A 25,164-nucleotide genomic window follows, 5' to 3' on the forward strand; every position below is an offset into this window, starting at 1 on the left:
GTCAAAAATATACAAATATATAGAAGAGAAAGAAGTATGGGAAAATGAACAGAATATCAGTGACCTGTGGGACAATATCAACCAGGCAAACATTTATGTAATTGAAGCCTCATTAGAAGAGAAAGGAAACAAACAAACAAACAAAATATTCGAGGACCATCCCTTCACTGCCCTGGAGGTTGCCCCACGGGGCCTTTTGAGAAAATGGAGCCTATCTTAGAAGTTGTATTTCAGCTGTCTAAAGACAACTTCATAGCTATATAATGTAACGGAAAAAGTCAGAAAACATTAAACGAATCGAAGTGTGGGATGTGCTAAGTAAGATGGATATCTCTGGAAGCCGCTGTGGAAGCCCTGGTTCTGCATATATATATAGTGACTTTAAGGAATTTTGGACAAAACAAAGAGTATCATGATAAAGAAGTACAAGAGATGCGCAAAGACTAGAAGAGTTCTTCATTGAAAATCAACAGCTAAGAGATCAAGGGAAAGTCCTCCATGAAACCATTAAAGTTTTAGAAAATCGGTTCTGAGCAGGATTAAGATTACTGTGCACTAACTGAAGAATATATTCAGAAAAAACAGCAAGAGTTTGAAAATATCTGACAGCAGAATCTTAAACTTATTCCAGAGCTTATGAATGAAAAAAAAAAATACTCTACAGGAAGACAATAAAAAGCTTTCTGAGCAACTGCCCCAGAAAATTGAGAATAATTAACAGCATCAAGCAACTGAGCTTGAATAGGGGGGAAATGTTTTTCCAGATTCACCAATAACAGCTTTTTCATTTTCTGGCATGAACCAGCTATGAAGAAAGGAGAATTTCCATGTCCGATACACAGAATAAACACATACTAAATTGGAGCACTCTGTGTGTGCAAATGAATTGAGAAACATTTCCAAGGCTTCCACTCATCCACAACATAACTCTAATGCAAATGAAATTCTAGTAGCTGACACTTGTGACCAAAGTCAATTAATTACCAAGGGCTAAAACACATGGAACAAGCAGTTATCCCACTGATAAGTCGTCTTTTAATTTAGCTACAGTTGTTGCTGAAACACTTGGACTTAGTGTTCAAGACAAATCTGAATCTCAAGCCCCCATGAGCCCTTTTGGTGATGAGCTCAACCACTGTCTGGAAGGAGATCACAAGAAACAGTCTTCTGAGGAATCTCCAAGAAATAGTGAAGATTTGCAGATTCTACTTCTACAACTCCTCCTCAAGAAGAATCAACTACTCGGGGGTCATCTCCTGTATTTGGAGCCACCTCTGGTGTGAAAAGTAGTTTAGGTTTGAGTACAAGTTTGCCACCTTCTCTTTTAGAGACAGAAAAAACAGTCTGAAAACAGCCCCTTTTAGCAACACTTCTATTTCTAGATCAGAGAAAACGAGATCAAAATTTGAATAGTGCACTTTTCATACATTGTAGTCTTGGGTCTGAAGTGAATAAGATTATTAGCCTGTCATCTTCTAATAAGCAGATACTTAAATAAAAATATAAGTGAATCCACAAGTGAACAGGATAGTACTGATCACATTAAAGATACTATTACTGATAAACATTTGGTGCCCCTAAAATTATTGGGAGACAGAACATCCAAAGGGAAGAAAATGGAGGAAGAAAGTGAACATGAAGTAAGCTGCCCCCAAACCTCCTTTGATAAAGAAAATGCTTTTCCCTTTCCAATAGATGGTCAATATTCCATGAATGGGGACTGAACAATGGATAAACCTCTGGATCTGTCTGATCAGTTTGCAGCTATTCAGCATCAAGAGAAAAGCCAAGAGGGCCAGCCCATGGCTCACTTGGGAGAGCGTGGTGCTGATGACACCAAGTCAAGGGTTAAGATCCCCTTACCGGTCATCTTTAAAAAAAGAAAAGAAAAGAAAAGCCAAGGAAGTGAGACCTCTAAAAACAGGTTTAGGCAAGTGACTCTTTTTTTTTTTTTTTTTTTTTTTTTTTGTCTTAAAAGATGACCGGTAAGAGAGTCTTAACCCTTGACTTGGTGTTGTCAGCACCACACTTTCCCAAGTGAGCCACAGGCCAGCCCTGGCAAGTGACTCTTTATGAAGGTCTGAAGCCCATTCAAAGGGCTCCTCCTCAAGCTGTAAAGCTTTGGGTGGGAGCTTCATGTTACCCAGTGATTCCCCAGAACAACTCTGTTTACAGAAGTACATCCTCCTCCAGCCCTCGAGTAAATTCTCTCCAGACAATAAGACACCATTACAAATAAAAGAAGAAAATTCTGTCTTCAAAATCCCTCTATGTCCACATGAAAGTTTGGAGACAGAGAATCTTTTTGATGACATGAAGGGTGCTCGTTCTCATGAGCCAGTAAAAATAAAAACCAGGTCAGTCCACAGAGGATGCATACTCGCAGCAGTTGTCGGTGAAATCCATATAGAGTTGCTAAAACAAAGTCTCTGCAAAACAGCCAAGAGGTATCCTTTGAAAACATCCAGTGGAGTGTGGATCTAGCAGCAGACCTTTCTCAGTATGAGATGGATATTACTGTAATATATGGTCAGTCAAGATTAGCAGGAGAGAGAGTGGACACAGACTGTACAGTGGTTACTGAAACTGTGCTTTTAAAAATGAAGAAGCAAGAACAGAAGAGAGAAAAGTCCAAGTGGGGAAAGACAAATGAATGACAGCTCGGAAGATATGTGATTAGACAATGTGTGAAGAATATGAAACCTGTTTGGCAGATAGTTTCCCCCAAGAAGCAGATGAAGAGGAGGAACTGTCTGCTGCCACAAAGAAACCAAACACACATGGAGATAAACAAGATAAAAGTCAAGCAAAAAGCATTTTTGGAGCCATAGTTTAAAGATGATGAAAGAGAAACTAGCTTATAAAATTTCTGTCATATTGAAGTGGTTCAGAAAAAAGAAGAAAATTGCTTAAGCACACATGTAAGGAATGTGAAATTTAACATGCAGATATGCCTGCAGAAAAAAGAGAAAAGAAGTTGGCTTTCTTCTCAAGACACCGATTCCTCTGCAATCCACCCAACACACCAGAGAACTTCTGGGAAGTTGGTTTTCCTTCCACTCAGACGTGTATGGAAGGAGGTTACATTAAAGGAGATCTTGATCTTTTCCCTCATCCAAAAAGATGGCAGCCTTTCTCCAAAAGGCAAAGAGCAGAAGAGATAGATGTAGAAGCAAAAACAGAAGGATAGAGGATAATTTTTCCCTTTTTAGTTATTTATAGTTAAAGTTGGTATAAGCCTTGATTTTTTGATCTTCTGTAAGTTGATTTATAAATCAGTTTTCTATTGAAAATGTTTCTAAATGGCATTTGCCCACCATACAAACAACTATTTAAATGTAGATGTGTTTGTTATATTTTCTTGCTTTTGCAAGAAAAAATAAGGTGTTTTCATTTTGCGATCTAACTTGAATTTTTCTTCCATTTAACTAATTATTTATTTTAAATTTCTTTATTTATTGGAACATGATTGTACATATCTGTGGGATACAGTGTTGAATATCAATACCTGTGTGCAATATGTAATGCTCAAATCATGATAATTAGTATATTTATTTACTTTATTTGGTGATACCTAATTATAATTTTGAAAAAAAAAAACTTGAAAAAGTAATGGTTGAGATTTTTCAAAATTTGATAAAAACTATAAATCGACAGAACCAAAAACTGTTTTCACAGTGATCTTGCAATCAGATTAAATAAAGACAATAAACTCAAGTGAGAGAAACACAAAGAAAATCAAGCCAAGATATATCATAATTACACAAGTTATCAATTTGTTGCCTCTCAAAAACAAATTCATCCTTCAGTATGTGCTGTGTAATAATGGGCTGGACTCTTTATTAGCATTTCTCCTATGCAGTGAGCACAATATTAAGCTCTGTCAGTAGCAGGTACTGAAGGTAGACTGCAGGTAAAAGAGGAAGATTGCAGGTAAAAAGGAGGCTTCTCTTCCTGGTCCGGTTTGCTGCTGTTTTGTTTCTTCTTACTCCTGCTGCATAGCCTGTCAGCTAAATATGCATGGAAACGTCTTAGCCGAGCTCTGCCCCTCCTGCAAAGGAGAGCATACAATCTCTCAGTGACTTGCACCTCTGTCCTGGGTCTAGTGACCACCTCACTGGGGTCCTCCAATATACACAATGCATTTATGGAGTTATGCTGGAAGTGGCACCCCAGGTCCCTCTGCATTGCCTGTCCACCAGACTCTGCTCATCTGAATCCCAGAAGGTTGTTTGTTGCTTTCCAGAGATTGTGAACCAAGTCTGGTCCAGATAACTCAGTGAACTTCTCTGCCATTCAGTGGGCAAAATTCTTCAATGAGGATTGAATGCTCGCCTCTATGATAGGAAAATTTATTCTTCAATGGGCACTCCCCCTCAGTCCTAGAAGATTCTTCCAAGTTCTCTTTATGTGATGAGTCCATTTTCCCTTACTGATTTTAAGGTTGTCTCTTTGTCTCTGTCTTATGACAGTTTGACTATGATGCATCTAGGTGTGGAATTCTTTAAATTTATCCTGCTGGGAGTTTGTTGAGCTTCTTGCATGTGCAGATTAATGTTTTTAATTAGGTTTGAGAAGATGTTCATCATTATTTCTTCAAACATGCCTTCTATCACTTCCCACTCCTGGGATTTCTGCTATGTGTATGTTGATATGCTTGATGGTGTCCCATAGTTTTCTGAGACTCTATTTATTTTTCTACTTTATTTTATCCTTTGATTTCTCATAATTTTAATTGGCCTATCATCAAGTTTGCTAATTCTTTCTTCTGCCAGTTCCAACCTGTTATTGAGTCCTTCTAGTGAATTTTTTATTTTAGTTATTGCATTTTTCAACTCCAGAATTTCTACTTACTTGTTTTCTTTAAATGATTTCCACCTCTTAATATATTCTATTTGGTGAAACATTATTCTCCTGTTTTCCTCTATTATGTAGACATAATTTCATTTAGTTGTTTCAGCATGTAATAGATAACATAAGTATTTGTGTAGTAAGCTCAACATCTCAGTTGAAGTATAATTTTTATTGACCACTTTTTTATCTAAATATGGGCCAACTTTCTTGTTTCTTTGCATGTTCTGTAATTTTTTGTTGAAAGCTGGTCATTTTAAGTAACATTATGTGTCAGTTCTGGAAATCAGAACCCTCTCCCACAATGATCATTGTTGTTGCTGTTGCTTTATTGCTGTTTCTTTGTTGAGTGACTTTCCAGTACAATTCTGTAACATCTGTATGTTTTGTCATGTGCAGTCACTGAAGTCTTTGCTCAGTTAGCTTAGTGGTCCGCTAATGATTAGACAGAGATTTCCTTAAATGCCTTGAGTCTGTAAGACTTCCAGCCTTTGCTGATGTGCTCAGCATATTGGATCATGCCTTCACTGCTCCAGCAGAGTATACAACCCTGCCATAGCCTTCATTTCCTACTTGCACAGAGCCTCAATATTAGCCAGAGATAAAAGCTTAGATCCTTCTCAGGCCTGCACTGGGAATGCACACAGCCTTGGACATGCTCATAGCCCTAGGCATGTGCATGACATACTACATTCCTAGTTGGTTTTCAAAGGCCGCTATGGACATCTCATTCCTTAGTTTTATCTAAGTTTTTGTTCAGCTTATTGTAACCTTCAGTTTGTAATGCTGCCTTAGGCATATGTGATGTTAAAAATTGTCAGTGTTCGTAACAAATGCCTGATGGTAGGGCTTTTTGCAGAGTGACCTCTGAATCAGATCAAATAAGGACAAGCCCTGAATATTAAGCTTATTCAGCAAGTTGCTATACAGGTCAAATAGTGAAAATTCTCTAGGGATGGGATTTTGGGGAGCTCCAAACTCATACTGACCCTCCAGTGGCTGATACCATAGTTGTCAGACTGTTGGTTTTCAAGATTACCATGAAGCTGGGGAGAGGGTGATCGGAGTAAGGCAAGTTAAAGTGCCACAAAACTCACTGTTCTACAAAAATTCAGCTGTTTTTCTTAAATAAACACTCCTCAGATTGTTGCAAGACTTCATTTAATTTTCAGAGTTATGAAAAAATTGATTTTGAAAGTTTTGGCCAGTGTTCTCATTGCTTTTATGGAGAAGCAGATTTTCAGAGGCCCTTGTTCTGCCATTTCAGAAGTAGATCCTAACTTTTTTTTAAAGAACCATTTCCAATAGCATCAAAAACATGGAATGCTTAAGGATAAATTTAATAAATTTGAGTAAGACTTGTGCATAAAATAAAAACTAAAAATGCATTGCTGAAAAAAATTAAGAAACACCTAAATAAATGGAGAAATATGTATGTTCATGGACTTGAATGTTCAATATTGTCAAGATAGTTTTTCTCTGCAAATGGATTTGTAGATTAAATATAAAGTTGACAGACTGAAAAATTTATATGAAAAGGCAATGGGCCTAGAATAGTCAAATAATTTAGAAAAAGTATTCACTTGGAAGACTTTAACTGATTTCAAGATTTGCTATAAAGCTACATATGGTGTGATATTGGTATAAAGATCAATGAAACATAATGTAGAGTTCAAAAATAGACATAATATCATAATATAGAGTTCAAAAATAGTTAATGTAGAATTAACTGTCAACAAAAGTGGCAAAGTAATTTACTATAAAATGGTGTTTTTTTTTCAAAAATGGTTCTTTAGCAACTGTATTCCCAAATAAAAAAAATAAAATCTGACCCTTATCTCATGGCATACACAAAAACTATCTCATAATGGACCAGAGGGGATTCCTCTAGCCTAACTGCCTTTGAGCTGGGACATCATTTTTTCCCCCATGCCTTCAGAATAGAACTGAAACATTGGCTCTTCTTGGGTCTCAAGCCTTCTGACCTTTGGATCAGAACTACGCAATCAGCTCTCCTGGGTCTCCTGCTTGCCAACTGCAGCTCTTGGGACGTGTCAGCCCTCATACTCACGTCAACCAATTCCTTATAATAAATCTCTTCATATATGTGCATGTATGTATATACACACATACATTTACATATATATGCATATGTATATATATATATATATATATATATTGCGTGCATGTGTGTATTGCCTATGGTTTTGTTTCTCCAGAGAACCCCAATACAGCTACATATGGTATGGTATTGACATAAGAATGAAACAGAATGTAGAGTTCAAAAATAGAACATATATATTATTAATAGATTATCGACAAAGGTGGCAACACAGTTTAGTTAGGAAAGAATAGGGTTTTTTTTTCACAAATGTTACTATAGGAATTGTATTCCCACAATAAAAAATGAAATTTGACCCTTGCCTCATGCCATACACAAAAAATTAACTCAATGAATTATGGACTAAATAGATAAACTAAAACTATAAAACTTCTAGAATACATCAGATAAAATATTTATAACCTTGAGGTAGGTAACGATTTATTAGAACATAAAAAGCACTAAATATGAAAAAATTGATAATCTTCATCAAAATTTTAAACTTCTAATATTTGAAAGACAACATTAAGAAAGTGCAAAGACAAACTATACCAAAAGAGAAGGTATTAGCAATGCATATATCTGACAAAAGGTTTGTGTCCAGAATGTGTGTGTGTATATATAACGTATACATATATGCAATATATACATATTATACATGTAAAGTATCTTAAAAATGAGGAAAAGATTGAAATAGATACTTTACAAAAGAAGATATATGATTGGGCAATGGACACATAGAAAATCATCTTTTATCAACAGGTAAATGCAAATTAGAACCATAAGGAGATACCATTAACACATCCACTAGAATGGCTCAGATTAGGAAGTCAGAATATTGAATGCTGGAGGATATGTGGAGCAAATGGAACTCTTACCAATGGCTGGTGAGAATGTAAAATGAATACAAACACTCTGGAGAATAATTTGATTGTTTTTCATTATGTTAAAAATATACTTACTATATAACCCAGCAATTTCACTTCTTGGTATTCACTCCCCAAAAATGAAAACTTATGTTGATAAAACACTTATACGTAAATGTTCAAAATTTCTCTATTCATTATGGTCAAAACTTGAAGCAGTCCAAATGTTCAACAGGAAAATGCACAGCACACACATGTATTCAGCAACGAATGGAACAAAAAACTTATACCTGCAAAACGTGGATGAATCTCAAAAGCATTATGGGAATGAAAGAAGCCAGGCATGAAAGAGTACATATTTCATGAAATTTCATTTATATGAAATTCTAGGAAGGCACAACTAAGCACAACTAATTTATACTGCCAGAAAACAGATTAATAGTTTCCCGGGTCTAGGGGTAGGTAGCAGACACAATGACTGCAAAGAGACAGAAGAGAATTTGGGGAGGTGATGGAATTGTATCTTAAATTTGGTGGTCGTTGCATGTGTCAAAATGCATTGTTTGAACTGTGCACTTAAAATGGGTGCAGTTTATAGTATGTCAATTACACCTTAAGAAAATTCTTTCAAAAGGAAAATACCTGTAGGAGATTGAACTCTGCCATTCAGATACTCATAGCTCAGGTTTCCGACCTCCCCACTCACCCCAACCTCACTGAAACACAGCTCCAAATCTGGCAGATATCTTGATGTGGGGACCAACTATGTGCTTGAAACAGGACCCTTCCCCGGGCTGGTCGTTATTCCTAAGTACGTGAAATTGCAGGAGATTTCACCTTGCTTTTTAGAAGGCTTTAGCCTAATTCCCAATCCTCCCACTTAGTTCCAGAATTCACTGTACATTTGGGGCTCCTCAAGTCTCTAATTTTTCGCTCCAGCTCATGTGGTCACTGAAGGCTTACTGTCTTCTCTTTTTATTTTTTCAGAGCCTTTCTGCCTTGGCTAATCCAGACCTTCCTCCGGCACCCAGGATCAGCAAATGCCTTCAAGGAAAGAACGGCTACTGATGGAGAGTTCATCTGAAAAAGAGCTTCACTCTCTGTGAATTTATTTCATTCATTTAGTCCTTGTTATGGACTGAATGTGTTCTCCCAATTCATTTATCAAAGCCCTAATCTCCAATATGGTAGTATTTGGAGATGGGACATGTGGAAGGTGATTAGGGTTAGATGAGGTCATCAGGGTGGGACCCTCATGTTGGCATTAGTGCCCTTATAAGAAGAGACATCAGAAACTTCCACTCTCTCTCTCTAACTATGTACACACACTAAGGAAAGGCTAAGGGAGAACACAGCAAGAAGGCAGCCATCTGCAAGTGAGGAAGAGAGCCCTCATGGGAACCAGTCCAGGCTGGCACCCTGATCTCAGACTTCCAGCCTCCAGAACTGTGAGAAAATAAATTTCTGTTGTGTAGGCCACCCAGTCTATGATATTTTGTTATGACATCCTGAGCAGACTAAGACAGTCCTCATTGCTTCCACAGTTCTCTGATGCTTTTAAAAATATGACTCTTGCAATTCATTTGGCCTTTTCTAGTTGTTGCAGTAGGAACATGGGCTTGACTGATGTGTTGAACTTTTTAAACAAGATTTCTATATTGCTCTCAATATACAATTATTTCATTGGTTTCGCTACATACTTACTACTATCCCCCAATATCCATTCTCCCCTTCTCCCATACTAAAAAAATGCTACCCTCTAACTGGGTAAATGGCTGCCCAGAATAAAGACTACATTCTCCAGTATCCTTTGCAGCTAGGTATGGATATTTTAACCATTGGATGTGAGCAAAAAGTTGTGGATGACATCCTGGTTGAGTCTTCAAAGGGATCTGCTCTTCCCTCCCCTTTCCTTCTTCCCACTAGTTGGAATAAACATGTGGTGGTATACCATCTGGTGCTATGTGGACAAAGGTGGCTTAGGAAAAGGGGAGTACAAAAGGAGCCTGGTCCCACATTTTAAGGAAGCAGAGCCACATACCAGCTCAGACTTTTACTTGAGAAAAAAAATCTACTTTATTTTTTATGGTTTAAAACATCAATGCTTTTTGCCTCTGTCATATGCAGCTAAATTTATATCCCAGTTAATTCCTTTACAATATCTTCATTAGAGTTAGAATGTTTGTGAGTATGTTAATTTATTTGGCTAAGTACTTACTATGCGTTGTGCCAGGCACTGATTATGCAAACTTGCAAGCTTGTGGCCCAGAGAATAAATTTGAACCCCAGATATGTTTTATTTGGCTTAATTTTTTTTCGAACTGAGTTCTTTTTTTTAACATTAATAAGGTATATATTTGTTTATTTATTTTTTTAACAAGGATATGCACATTTATTTGTTCAAATAACAAATACATAAAGTGAGTAAGAGACGAGTAACAAAATACTCTGTAGAAAGTAGGGTTTCTCATTTTCACAAAAACAGGAGATGTAAAACTTATTAAAATATACATATTTCATTTTATGATCTTTACAGTTATTTAAAATAGTTCTCTAAAGTCTTCCAAAAGCATGCAAGTATCAAACTAATTTCAACAGAGGAAGATGAATAAACTTTTCAAAGGCAAATTAATTTCTAAGCAAATCAACAAGTCCTCTTAATGAAAAGTAATCAAGAACAGAAATTAAATATCTAAGTTTAGCAACATAAATTGCTTAAAAAATCAGTAAAACAGAATATAAACACAAGGCAGCTTCAGAAAGTTTCTGGCAAAAGAGAATTGAAAGACAATGGAAATCTTTCCACGAACTTTTTTTGCTTAAATTTTCCTTTTTTTTAAAAAAAAAGACAAAGATCTTAGAAAATTTGTTCTCTGACCACAATAACAGAAGGAAATTTAGGAAATTCACAAATGTGTTGAAATTAAGCAACATTCTCCTAAATAAACAATGGGCTAAAAGAAAAATCACAGGGAAATTAGAGAGTACTTTGAGACAAAGATCAAAGTGCAATGTATCAATATTTATAGGATACAGGGCTCATGCAGTGCTTAGAGGAAAATCTATACTTCTAAACACCTATATTAAAAATAAGAAAAAATCTCAAATCAGTAATGTAAACGTCTATCTTAAGAAAATAGAAAAAGTAGAGCAATCTAAACCAAAAGCAAATATAAGTAGGAAATAACAAGGATTACAACAGAAATATATGAAATAGGGAATTAAAAAACAGTAGAGAAAATCAACAAAACCAAAAGTTAATTCTTTAAAATGATCAACAAAATTTGCAAACTTTTATGAAGACTGAGCAAGAAAAAAGAGTAAAGACTGAAATTACTAAAATTAGAAATAAAGTAGGGGCATTATTGCATTATCATATGGCTTTTTGCAGTGGTAAGATTTAGTTTCCATTTCTCATTTACATTTTTGTTCTGTCTGTCTGTTTTGTTCTTTCTTGTGTATTCATGGTAGTGATTATCATTTTTCAGATTCTAGATGCAGGACTCCCTTGAGGATTTCTTGTAGGGCTGGTCATGTGGTGATGAACTCCCGCAGCTTTTGTTTATCTGGAAAATATACCACTTTTCTCTCTTTTCTGAAGAATAGTCTTTCTGGATATATTATTCTTGGCTGGCAGGTTTTTTTTTTTTCTTTCTTTTAGCATTTTGAATATATCATTCCATTTTCTTCTGGCATATAGAGTTTTTGTTGAGAAGTCTGCTGTTAGTCTGATAGAGGTTCCCTTATAAGTGATTTGACACTTTTCTCTTGCTTCTTTTAAGATTCCCTCTTCGTCTTTGAGCTTTGCCAGATTTGACTATAATGTGTCTGGGAGAGGAACTTCTTGGGTTGAATCTTGTTGGGGATCTTTGAACCTCCTGAATCTGAAGGTCCATGTCTCTCCCTATACCTGGGAAGTTTTTCATTATTATTTCATTGAATAGGTTTTCCATGCCTTCTCCTTTCTTCTCCTCTTCTGGAACAACCATGATTCAAATGTTTGTGTGCTTAAGGTTGTCTGCTAGCTCTCTTAGATTTTCTTCATTTTTTAAAATTCTTTTTTCCTTTTTTTTTTTTTTTTTTGGTCCACCTGGGTTATTTCAAGAAGACTATCTTCAAGTTCAGAAATTCTTTCTTCTGCTTGAGCTATTGGTTGTGGTTTTTACTTCATTTAGTGAATCTTTCAGTTCCATGAGTTCCACTATATTCTTTTATAAGATATGAATTTCTTTGTAAATTTCTTCCTTCATATCCTGGATTTTTTTTTTTCTCCTTATTTCATTATGTTGTCTGGGTCTTCTTGGGTCTCAGTGCGTTTCCTTAAGATTGTTGTTTGGCATTCTTTTTCAGTCATTCAAAGGGTTTTCTTCTCTATAGGGTCTGCTATTTGAGAATTACTGTATTCTTTTGGTGGTGTCTTATTTTCTTGGTTTTTTGTACTTCTGGTATCTCTATGTTGATATCAGGTCATCTCATAGAGCCGTTGCTTCTTCTATTACTCTGGAGTGGGCTTTGAGGAGAGAGATGATCTCTTCCTTTTCCAGTCTCCACTGATGACTCTCCTTGTGTTGGTACAGTTGAGTGTCTGGTAGGCTGCCTGCATGGTGGCAGTGGCTGCTTCTATGGCATTGAGCTGTTTTTTTCAGCAGCTGTGGCTGTGGTGTTGGCTGTGTTGGGCCACCCATGTTGAAGTGGTGTTTTTGGTGTGCTCTCTTGCCTGCTTTTTGATGGGGATACTGCCCTCAGCTCCTTGCCTAGGACCCTGGCTGTGCTCTTCTGCCTGCTTCCAGGCAGAGGGGGTGTGGCCCTTGGCTCCTTGCCTAGGGCCTCAGGAGTGCTCTCTCTGGCCTAATTTTTTCTTTTTTTAAAGCTACTCTGGAATAATTACCAGGAGCCAAGTAGAAGTTGTCCCTGTTAGATGACACTTTCTCTTTTTCATCCAGCCTGCTTCATTCATTTATTTACCTGATCACTATTGGAATTAAAGTATGAGACTTTTCCATTAGAGCTACTAAGATATGACATACTTCTTGCTTTCAATATGCTTATATTTTAGAAGAGTGATAAACAGGTATGACAATCACTGGACTATAATATGGTTTGGCAAACTACAGCCTGTGGGCCAAATCTGTCCCATGATCTATTTTTGTAAATAAAGTTATTGTGAGAACACAGTCATGCCTATCTGCTTACATGTGGCAGCTTTCACACTACTGTGGCAGAGTTGAGTAGTTGGGTCTGAGATTATATGGTTCCCTGCATCACTTTTGCATCTGCTATAACAAATTGTCAGAAAGTGGGTGTCTAAAATAAGAGAAATTGATTCTCTTACATTTCTGAAGGCCAAAGGTCCAAAATCAAGTTGTCCACAGGGACACACTTCCTCTGGGGGCTTTAGGGAAGAATGAATCTTTTACCTCATCCAGCTTCTGGTGGCTGTGGGCATTCCTTGATTAATGGCTGCATCACTCCACTCTCTGACTCTGTGGTCACATTGCTTGCTTCTCTTCTATCTGTCTTCTTTGCTGTGTTTCTTTTATTTATAAGGACACTTGTTATTGCACGTAGGCTGTACTCAAATAATTCAGAATTATTTCCTCATCTCAAGGTCTTTAACTTAATTACACTTAATTACATGTGCAAGGAAACTTTTTTGTTCTCTCTCTTTTTTTGTGTGTTGTGATAAAAGGTATATAACATAAGGATTGCCATTTTAAGCATTTTTAAGCATACAATTGTGTACAATTAATTACATTCACAATGCTGTGTAAACATTACCTCTATTTCTAAAATTTTTTGTCATCCCAAACATAAATGCTGTAACCATTAAGCAATAACTTTCTATTATTCCTCATCTTCCCTCTCCTCATTCCCAAACCCCTCATTTCTGGTAACCTCAAATCTACTTCTGTCTCTGAATTTTTTTCTTTTTAGTTTATTTTGTCTTAACTGACCCACAACAATTGTATATAGTTATGGAGTACAATGTGATGTTTGGGTACATTTATACAGTATGCAATGTATTTAGCATATCCATCACCTCAAACATTTGCCAGCTCTTTGTGTTGGGCCCCTTTTTCAATACACTCACAGGTTCCTGGCATTAGGATGTGAACACATATTTTTAGGGGCCACCATCAGCCCACTACACTCAAAGCCTTAAATATTTATCATTTGGCTCTATAGAAGAAGTTTTCCAAAGCTTTGCTATAGAGCAGTGTAAAAAGAAGTCCATCTAACCCAAATTGATGGAGGTGAGAAATCAAGAACACATTCCTGGAAAAAGTAACACTTGATCTGAGTATGGATAGTTGAATACAATGTAGCCAGATTTGGGGAGTGTTGTGGAAATAAGAGAATTCTAAAAAGAAGGAAAATTCTTCAGAGTGAAGGAATAGCAACATGTGCAAAGTCCACTGGAATGAAACAGTGTGATATGTAAGTAAATGTAAGTAGCTCAGCATGGATCTTGTGTCAGGAACATGTGGAAGGGAGGCAAATGTCATGAAAAACTGTAGATACCAAACTAAAAAATTTGGATTTAATCCAAAATATCATAAGACACAATGATAAATTTTCAGATGGGAAGAAAGGCAATGAGATTTGCATTCTTCAAGGATCAATTGGGACCAATACATAGCAAATAAATTGGAGAAGAGCAAAAGTTAAGTCAGGAGAAAATTGAGAGGCTATTACAGGATTCTAAAAGTTGTAATGAAGGCCTGAACTGAAGTGATGGCAGTGGAGATGAGAATATGTAGGATTAAAGTGTAATGTAGGAGGTAGAATCAATAGGACATAGAGATGCATTTGTCAGGGATGTGGCAGGTGTTGCAGGGATAAGATGGTTCCCAATATCTCTGTCGGGAAAGTAGGTAGATGATTGTGCTGAATATGGAAATAAGAAATATAGAAGAATAGATTTGGGGAGAAAGATGGAGTGTTCCGTAGTGTCCCATACTGTTAAGATTGGGAGTAAGATATCTCTAACATTTTGAATATGCTGGAGTTGTGGATATTCATCTGAACATATTAAATAAGTCCTTGCATATGTGGATCTGAAGATCAGGACAGATGTTATAACTGCAGATATGGGTTTCATTATTATTCCTATTCCCTTTGAAGACACTATTTTATTAATTGTCTTTACCTATTCAAAATATTTCCCCACAGAGTGAGGTAATGATTGATTTTCATTAACTTGGCAAGATGAAAGGACAGTAAGTTATTTATTATTCTTTACAATAATATTGTGATAGTTCATTTCTACAAGGTAATGAAAATCAACCACCGTTTCACTCCTGTTTTTCCTCCTACTTTACAAATAGTAATTAGTATTCAAATCACCTTTTCATGGTGAATAAGAATATCACAGGGATTGTTCATGTGCTTCCTGGTTACCAGGGATCCAATTTATCCACATAGTAGATTGAGGACACAGGAAATGACTAACACATGTGTTAAATTGCTTGGTAAAATAAGCAAAGCAAGCACAATTCCCTGAGTTGAAAACATACAAGAGAGAAAAACAAAACCTCTCTTTGGAATGGGTATTCAGATATTATCCAGGGCTTGACTATCAACTTTATGGTTTATCTGATATGTTTCTTATTTTTCTCTTGTTTCTACCTTGTGGCTATTGGCAAAGACAGACAGATTCTGTGACATCATTTTTTTAATTCAGGCATTGTACTTATCCCATGTAATTTGGACCTCCTTGTTTGCTGAGTCCAAGACATAAACATTTATTTTTTAAAAACACTTCATGCTCTTTCTGACCACAAGAACATCCTAGGAATATTTTCATACCACCCTCAAATGTTCTAGATCTAGACTGGGTCTTTTTGATCCATAGATCAGGAAAACCTTTCCCCCACCAGGCTTTCTTTATTCATTCACCTGTTATTCATGACAGAATCCTGTTTGCTTCCTTCTTAGAACTGAGTAAAATCAGTCATTGTCTACTCTTTTCTTTTTTTTCTTTTTCTTTGCATTTTTTTAGACTCACCAGAAGTTTAATTTTATTGATATTTTTCATTTTGAATTTACTTATCTTTTATTTTTAGCTTTACAATTAGTAATTTTTACTTTTCTATCTTAAAATTCTATCTTTCTACTTCTTTTGGTTTATTTGGTTGACTTTTTCAATGTTGTTAATATTTATACTAAGAACCCCCTCCTTTTTATTATTTCTTCTTTAATAATGAATATTTAAGACTAACATTTAAACTTTTGCAACAGTATCCCATAGGTTTCGATGTAAAGTGATTTCCTTGTATTACTTTCTAGATAGTTTGTAATTTGTTTTGAATTTATCCTTAATCCAATGGCTATCTAGAAATATATTTCTCACTGTCCAAGTAGTTAGACTGTAAACAATTTCATTATGTAATATTTGATACATTCATAAGTGCTATGGGTTAAGTGTGCTCCCCAAAAGTTCATGTATTGGAAACCTGATCTCCATTGTAACAGTGTTCAAAAGTAGGGAAATACTATTACGGTAGTTGAAAGATAGGACCTTTAAGAGGTGATTAGATTGTGAGAACTGTATTCTCATGAATAGGTCTGTACATTTATGGAGTGATGGGTGTGGTTCTAAAGGCTTTAATAAGGAGCATGAGTGAAAAGGTGAACTCACTCTTGCTCAACCCACTCTTGCCATGTGATAACTTGTGTCATTGTAGAAGAAGGACTTCACCAGATGTGATCCCTGGACCATAGTCTTCCCAGTATCCAAATCTGTAAGAAATACATTTTATTTCTTCAGAAATTACCCAGTTTCAGGTATTCTGTTATAAGCTACAGAAACAGACTAATACAATAAGACTATAGGTAAGAATTGGCACCCATCAACCAAACTAAAAATTGTAACATTAACATCACTGAAGCCCACCTGTATGCTTTCTCTTTTTTTCTTTATATTCATCAAGTTGGCTAACACTAAAAACCACACTATCTCATAACACTAGCTTTATAACTTTTAATAATTGTTACATCAAGTCTACCAAGTTATTATATTTCTTAAAAAGTGTCTGAGGAATGTCAGAGAAAATGGCATGGTAGGAAATTTCAAGAGCCTGTTTGTCCACAAAAACACTGAAAAAACTAGTAAAAAAAAAAAAGAAAGAATAAATTTTTATCAGAATTCTGGAAAGCAGTCAGTGGTTTAGAGCAACAAAGCAAATACAATCAAGAAAAAAGCAACTGAAACCTGGTAGGAAAGCTTTACAGCATTTTAGCTTACCCTTACCCCATTGCTCTCTTCCCAGGTTGATGATGGTTTGGAAGATGGCAGCCCACAGAGGGAGCAAAGCTGACCTTGTTCTCAAAGAATAGTGGTGGTCTAGTTTGATCTATCTTGTAACTCACTGAGAAACTAATGCAAAGATCTTGTCTCTTTTTTTCACCTAGTTTGGAAATCTCTTGGGACAAAAAACTGCTGTGTAAAAGGATTTTCCAAAAACATGTAAAGACAAATGAATTGCTTGCTGCCACCTGGGACTAAGAATATCAATTAAGGAAAACAATAGACAATCTGAAAAGCCTTAGAGAAAGGCTGGGTTTGGGGAATAAGTGCTTTGAAAATGTACATATACCTGGGAATGTAGAAGTCTACATCCATTTCCAGTGCGGATGCTCAGAAAAGACCTGAGGAGGCCCTCTGTCTAGCCTCCTAGTGCTGCACAAGCAGGAAGTGAGGTAAAGGAAGAGTTTTAAACTGCCCAGTTGAGTGACAGAGCCTGGATGCAAAGACTGGAAGATTTTTTTGGTTCTAGGCATTTAAGGAAATCTCTGTGAAATCACTAGCTGACTAATAAGCTAGTGGAACAGAGACTTCAGATGCCACACACAACAAAGAATACAGACCTCATAAAAATTGTTTAGGAAAGAAACTATACAAACAACTAAAAACCACAAAAAGTGCCAACAAAAAATCCTAGGGAGGAGGAAAAACAAGATTTCTAGAGTTACCATATTACAATATTCAAAATGCATAATTTCCACCAAAAATTTTTAGACATGCAAAACAAAAAAAAAAAAAAAGGAAAAGAAAAAGAAAAACACAAGAATCATAGCCATTCCCATGGGGAGCAAAGTAAATGAACAGAAACTGTCCCTGAAGAAAACTGTATATTAGACTTACTAGAAAAAATGCCTTAAATCAGCTGTCTTAAAAATATACAAAGAGCTAAAGAAAATCATGGGCAAAGAAATAAAGGAAACCACAAAACAGAGAATATTAATAAAGAGATAGAAGTTATAAAAAGGAACCACATAGAAATTCTGGGATTGCAAAACACAATAACTAAAATGAAAAATTCAGTTGAGATGGTTCAATAGCAGATTTGAGTAGGCAATAGAACAAGTTAGCAAACTTGAAAATAAGTCAATTTAAATTATCAAGTATGAGAAGCAGAAAGAAAAAAGAATACAGAATAAATAAACAGAGCCTAAGAGTCTTGTGGGACATCATCAAGGATACTAACATACACATTATGGAAGTTTCAGAAGAAAAGGAGAGAGAGAAAAGGGCAGAAAGAATGTTGAAAGAAATAATGGTCAAAAACTTTCCAAATCTGATGAAAGACATAAATCTACACATGGAAGGTCAACAAACTACAAGTAGGATGAATTCAAAGAGTTCCACACCAACATATGCTATAATCAACCTGTTAAAAGACAAAGACAAAGAAAGAATCTTGAAAGCAGCAAGAGAAAAGCAACTTGTCATATACCAAAGGGATTCACAATAACATTAATAGCTGATTTCTTGTCAGAAACCCTGGGAACCAAAAGGCAATGGGACAACATATTTAAAGTACTCAAAAAAAAAAAAAAAAAAAAACCAAACATGGTCAATCAAGAATTCTATATTTGGCAACACTATCCTTCAAAATTGAAGAAGAAATTATGACCTTCCATATAAACAAAAGCTGATGGCATTTGTTGCTAGTAGGTCTGCTCTACATGAAATGTTAATGGGAGTCCTTCAGGCTGAAATAAAAACCCACTAGACAGAAAATTGAAGACATACAAAGAAATAAAGAACACTGTTGAAGATAACTACTTAGGTAAATATAAAAGCTAGTATTATTTTACTTTTGGTTATATCTCTCCTCCTTTACTTTTCTTATATGATTTAAAAGACAATTGAATAAAACAATAATTATAATTCTATGTCAGTGGGCACATGATATCTAAAGATATACTTTATGACAACAGCAAAACAAGGGGAGAAATGGAGTTATACAACAATAGAGTTTTCGTATACTATTGAAATTAAATTTGTTTTACTTCCAACTGGACTCATAAATTTAAGATGTTAATTCCAATCCCCAGCTTAAACACTAAGATAACCACTAAAAAATATTTAGAAAAGAAAATGAGAAGAGAATCACAATAGTATACTAGAAAAAAAATCAACTATAAAAGAAGGCTGTAATAAAGGAAATAAAGAACAAAAAAGATATGATATATAGAAAACCAATAGAGAAAAGGCAGAAGTATGTCCTAACTTATCATTGATGACTTTAAATGTAAATGGATTGAACTCCCTGATTAAGAGGAAGATATTGGCAGAATGGATTAAAAAAACACATAATCCAACTATATTCTGTCTATGAGGGGTCTTCAAAAAGTTCACACAAAGATTCATATTATCTTTTAATTCTATTTTTCTACAAATTTTCTTGAAGTACCTTCATATAAGAGACTCATCTTACATCAAAGACACAAATAGATTGAAAATTAAGAGATAGAAAAAGACATTCCCTGCAAATAATAACAAAAAGAGAACTGGGGTAGTTATATCAGGCAAAATAGGCTTTAAGACAAAAATTGTAACTAGAGACATGGAAGGACACTGTACATTAAAGAATGGGTCACTCCATTAAGAAGATATAACAATTATAAATATGTTATTTATGTTTTTATTTTTATAAATATATATTTTGTTTTTAATAAATAAATCATACACACACCTAAAGGCAGAACCACAAAATACATGAAGGCAAAAGTGATAGAATTAAATGGAGAAATAGCTCTACAAAAATAGTCAAAGATTTATATATCCCACTTTTGATAATGAATAGAACAACTAGAAAAAGATGAATAATGAAATAGTTAATTTGAACAACAGTATAAATTAGATAGATCTGAGATATACAGAACATTCCCCTCAACAAAAGCAAAATATACATTCTTCTCAACTGCACATGGAACATTCTCCAGGATAGACCATATGTTAGGTTACAAAACAAGTCTCACTAAATTTAAAAAGATTAAAATTACACAAACTATGTTCTCCAACCACAATAGAGTACAACCAGAAATCAGTAACAGAAGAAAATTTACATTATCTTAAAGTGTTTTTTTCTAATTTTCCCTTATGATTTCTTCTCTATCCCATTGATTGTTAAAGAGTGTGCTGCTTAATTTCAACATATTTATTTGTGAAATTAAGCAACTCTCTTTAATAACTGACTGGTTAAAAAAGAATTATAAGGGAAAATTAGAGAATACTTTAAGACAAATGAAAATGAACAGTTTTCATAATTTTAGAATAAAGAGAAAGCAGCTCTTAGAGGGAGATTTACAGCTGTAAATAACCACATTAGAAAATAAAAAAAAAATTTATCAATAAGTAACCTTTATACCTTAAAGAACTAGTAAAAAAGAGCAAACTAAGCCCAAGGGTAGCAGAAAGGAGATAATAAAGGTCAGAGGGGAGAAGAAGAAATAGAGAATAGAAAAAAAAAAAAAAAAGAATCAACAAAACCAAAAGTTGGCCTATAAAAAGGTCAATAAAACTGACAAACTTTTAGCTAGATTGACTAAGGAAAAAAAGAACAAAACCCAAATTAGTAAAATCAGACATGAAATTGGAGTATTCCTGTGTTAGGTGGCTATGACTGCCATAACATACAGACTGGGTGGCTTAAACAACAGAATTATTTTCTCACAGTTCTGAAAACTAGAAGTCCAAGATCAAGGTGTCAGCAGATTTGGTTTCTCCTGAGGCCTCTTTCTTTGGCTTGCAGATGGCTGCCCTCTTGCTGTCTCCTCATATGATTGTCTCTCTGTGCATGGGCATTCCTGACTTCTCTCTGTGTGTCTTAATCTCCTCTTCTTATAAAGACATTAGTCAGATTGGATTAGGGCACACCCTGAAAGCCTCATTTTAACTTAATCACTTCTTTAATAACCTTATCTGCAAATAAAGTCACATTATGAGATACTGGGTGTTAAGGCTTCCACATAAAAATTTTGGGAAGACACAACTCAGCCCATAACAATTATTATTGACCTTACAGAAATAAACATGATTATAAGAGAAATATTACAAAAAATTACATGGCAAAAAATTATGTAACTTAGATGAAGTGGACAAATTCATAGAAATGCACAAATTGTCTAATCTGACTCAAGCAGAGAGAAAAAGTGTGAACAGACTTACAAGTAAAGAGATTGAATTGGAAAACAAAAACAAAAAACTTCTGAAGAAAACTCTGAACCAGATGGCTTCTCTGATGAATTCTATCAAACATTTTTTTTTTTAAACTAATATTAACATTCTCAGACTCTCTGACAGAATAGAAGTGGTAACACCCCTAGCTCATTCTATCAGGTTAGCATTACCTTACAATAACACTAAAAAGAATATAAAATTCTTAGGAACAAATTCAACCAAGAAGGTGTAAGACCTGTACACTGAATATTACAAAACATTATTGAAAGAAATTAAGAAGACCTAAGTAAATGGAAAGGCATCCAACATTTGGGACTGGAAGACAATATTTTAAGATGGCAAATCTCCCCAAAGTGACCTATAGAGTCAATTCAATCACTATCAAAATTCCAGTAAACTTTTTTGCAGATGTAAAAAAGTTAATCCTGAAATCAACATGGTATTGCAAAGCATAGTAAATAGTCAAAACAATTTTGGGGAAACAACAAAGTTGGAGGAGGATTCACACTTTCCAATTTCAAAACTTACTACAGGCCAGTTACCTCACTTGGTTAGAGCACATGCTTATAACACCAAAGTCATGGGTTCAGATCCCTGTGCGGGTTATCCACCAAAAAAAAAAAAAAAATTACTACAAAGCTACAGTTATTAAGAAAGGTGGTACAGCATAAGGATAGATATATAGATCACTGGAATAGACTGAAAATTTAGAAATAAACTCATAAGTCTGTGGTCAATGGATTTTTAACAAGGATGTCAATACCATTCAATAGGGAAGGAATAGTAACTTTAGCAAAGGGTGCTGGGAAGTTGGACCCTCATCTTGCACCACACATGAAAATTAACTAAAAGTGGATCAAAGATCTAAATATAAGAGCTAAAACTATAAAACTCTTATGAGAGTTAAGAGTTGAATTATACCCCCCATAAAAGATATCTTGATTTCCTAACCACAATTGTCTCAGAATAAGACCTTACTTAGAAGTAGAATTTTTACAGAGGAAATCAATTTAAAATGAGGTCTTTAGGGTCACTTAATCATATATGACAGGGAAATATGGACACAAAGGCAGACATGCACAGAGGGAAGATGATGTGAACACACATAGAAAGAAGACGGCTATGTGACGACAGTGATGTATCTACAAGCCAAGGAATGCCAAGGGTTGTCAGTGTACTTGAAGCTAGAAGATACAATAACAATTGCAAATATATAAGCTCCCAATATTGGAGCACCCAGATATGTAAAGCAAATATTACTGGATCTAAAGGGAGAGATAAAGCCCAATACTATTATAGATGGGGACTTCAACACCCCTTTGTCAGCATTAGACAGATCATGTAAGGAAAATACCAACATAGAAACATTGGATTTAAACCGCACTATAAACTAAATGGACCTGACAAACATTTACAGAACATTTCATTCAACAACTCCAGAATACACATTCTTCTTATTGGCACATGGATCATTCTCCAGGATTGAGCACATGTTAGCCACAAGTCAAGTCTCAACAAATTTTCAAAAATTGAAATCATATCAAGTATCTTTTCAGACCATGCTGAAATAAAACTAGAAATCAGTAACAAGAGAAACTTTGGAAACTATGCAAATACATGGAAACTAAATAACACGCTCCTGAAAAACAAATGGGTTCAAGAAAAAATTAAGCAGGAAGTCAAAAACTTCCTTTAACTGAATGAAAATAGAAGTACAACATACCAAGACCTATGGGATACTACAAAAGCAGTACTAAGAGGAAAGTTTATTACAATAAGTGCTTAAATCAAAAAAGAAGAAAGATCAAATAAACAACCTAATGTTACAACTCAAGGAACAAGAAAAGCAAGAACAATCCAACCCCAAATTAATAGATGAAAAAAATAGTAAAGATCAGAACAAAACAAAATGAAATAGAGCCCCCCTCCCCCAAAAAAGCTCCAAAAGATTGACAAAATGAAAAGTTGGTTTTTAAAGGATAAACAAATTGACAAACCATTAGCTAGTCTAAGGGGAAAAAGAGAGAAGATCCAAATAAATAAAATAAGAAATGAAAAAGGAGACATTACAATTGATACCACAGAAATACAAAGAATCATTAGCAGTTATTGTGAACTGTACGTCATCAAATTGGAAAACCTAGAGGTAATTGATAAATTTCCAGACACATATAACCTACCAAGACTGAGCCAAGAAGAAATAGAAAGTCTGAACAGACCAATAATGAGTAATGAGATTAAATCAGTGATCAGCAGTCTGCCAACAAAGAAAAGCCCAGGATAGCATGGCTTCACTACTGAATTCTAGCAAACTTTTCAAGAAGAATTAATACCAATTTTTCCTAAACTATTTCAAAAAGTAGAGGCAGATGTTATTCTTCCAAGCTCATTCTATGAGGCCAGCATCACCCTGATACCAAAATCAGATGAGGACACAATAAAAATAGAAAACTAGAGGCCAAGATCCCTGATGATCATAGATGTGAACATTCTCAACAAAATACAAGCAAACCTAATTCAGCAGCACATCAAAAAGATTATACACCACAATGAAGTGATGAAAGAAATTAAAGAGGACACACAAAAAAAATAAAATGAAAAGACATTTCAAGTTAATGGATTGGAAGAATTAATATTGTTAAAATGACCATACTACCCAAAGCAATCTACAGATTCAATGCAATCCCTATCAAAATACCAATGACATAATTCACAGAAATAGAATAAAATCCCCAAATTCATATGGAACCACAAAAGACCCTGAACAGCCAAAGCAATCCTGAGCAAAACAAACAAAGCTGGAGGCATTACTATACCTGACTTCAAAATACACTATAGAGCTATAGCAATCAAAACAGCCCAGTACTGGCATAAAAACAGACACATGGACCAATGGAACAGAGTGAAGATCCAGAAATAAATCCATGTATCTACAGCCAACTGATTTTTAACAAAGGCTCCAAGAACATACATTGGGGAAAGAACAGCCTCTTCAGTAAATGGTGCTGAGAAAACTGGAAATCCACGTGCGGAAGAAAGAAGCTACATTCCTATCTCTCACAATATACGAAAATCAACTCAAAATGGGTTAAAGACTTAAATGTAAGACCTGAAACTAGGTGAAAACAATCCAGAAATTGATGAATGGACAATAGTAAATATAGGGAAACACTCCAAGGCATTGGTCTAGGCAAAAATTTTATAGAGACTGCTAAGCTCAGGCCACAGAAGTAAAAATAGAAATATGGGATTACATCAAACTAAAGTTTCTGCACAGCACGAGAAATAATCAACAGAGAGAAGAGGCAACAAGCAGAACTGGAAAAAATATGTGCAAACTATTTATCCGACAAGGGATTAATATTCAGACTACACAAAGTGCTTAGATAACTCAACGGCAAAAAAATAAAATAAACAAATGAAAACAAAACCAAAAACCCCACAAATAATTCGACTTAAAAATGGACAAATGAGCTGAATAGACATTCCTCAAAGAAGACATACAAATGGACAACAAATTTACAAAAAAATGCTCAACATTACCAATCATCAAGGAAATTCAAATCAAAACCACAATGAGATTCACCCCAGTTAGAATGACTATTATCAAAAAGACAAAAAATAACAAATGCTGGTGAGGATGTGGAGAGATGAGAACTCTTATACACTGTTGGTGGGACTGTAAATTAGTACAGCCATTATCAAAAACAGTATGGAGCTTCCTCAAAAAACTAAATTTTGAACTACCACATGACCCAGCAATTCCACTGCTGAGCATTTATCCAAAGGAAAGGAACTCAGCATATCAAAGAGATATCTGCACCCCCACATTTATTGCAGCGCTATTCACAATAGTTAAGATATGGAGTCAATCT

General features: G+C 35.1%; 1 pseudogene; it reads left to right on the forward strand.

Annotated features, from left to right (window-relative positions):
- The first annotated feature begins 323 nt into the window (after positions 1 to 323).
- Positions 324 to 25,164, forward strand: part of LOC134381705 (DNA endonuclease RBBP8-like) — a 77,233-nt pseudogene continuing 52,392 nt past the window's right edge.

Source organism: Cynocephalus volans, chromosome 7 (assembly GCF_027409185.1).
Source record: "Cynocephalus volans isolate mCynVol1 chromosome 7, mCynVol1.pri, whole genome shotgun sequence".
NCBI lineage: Eukaryota > Metazoa > Chordata > Mammalia > Dermoptera > Cynocephalidae > Cynocephalus > Cynocephalus volans.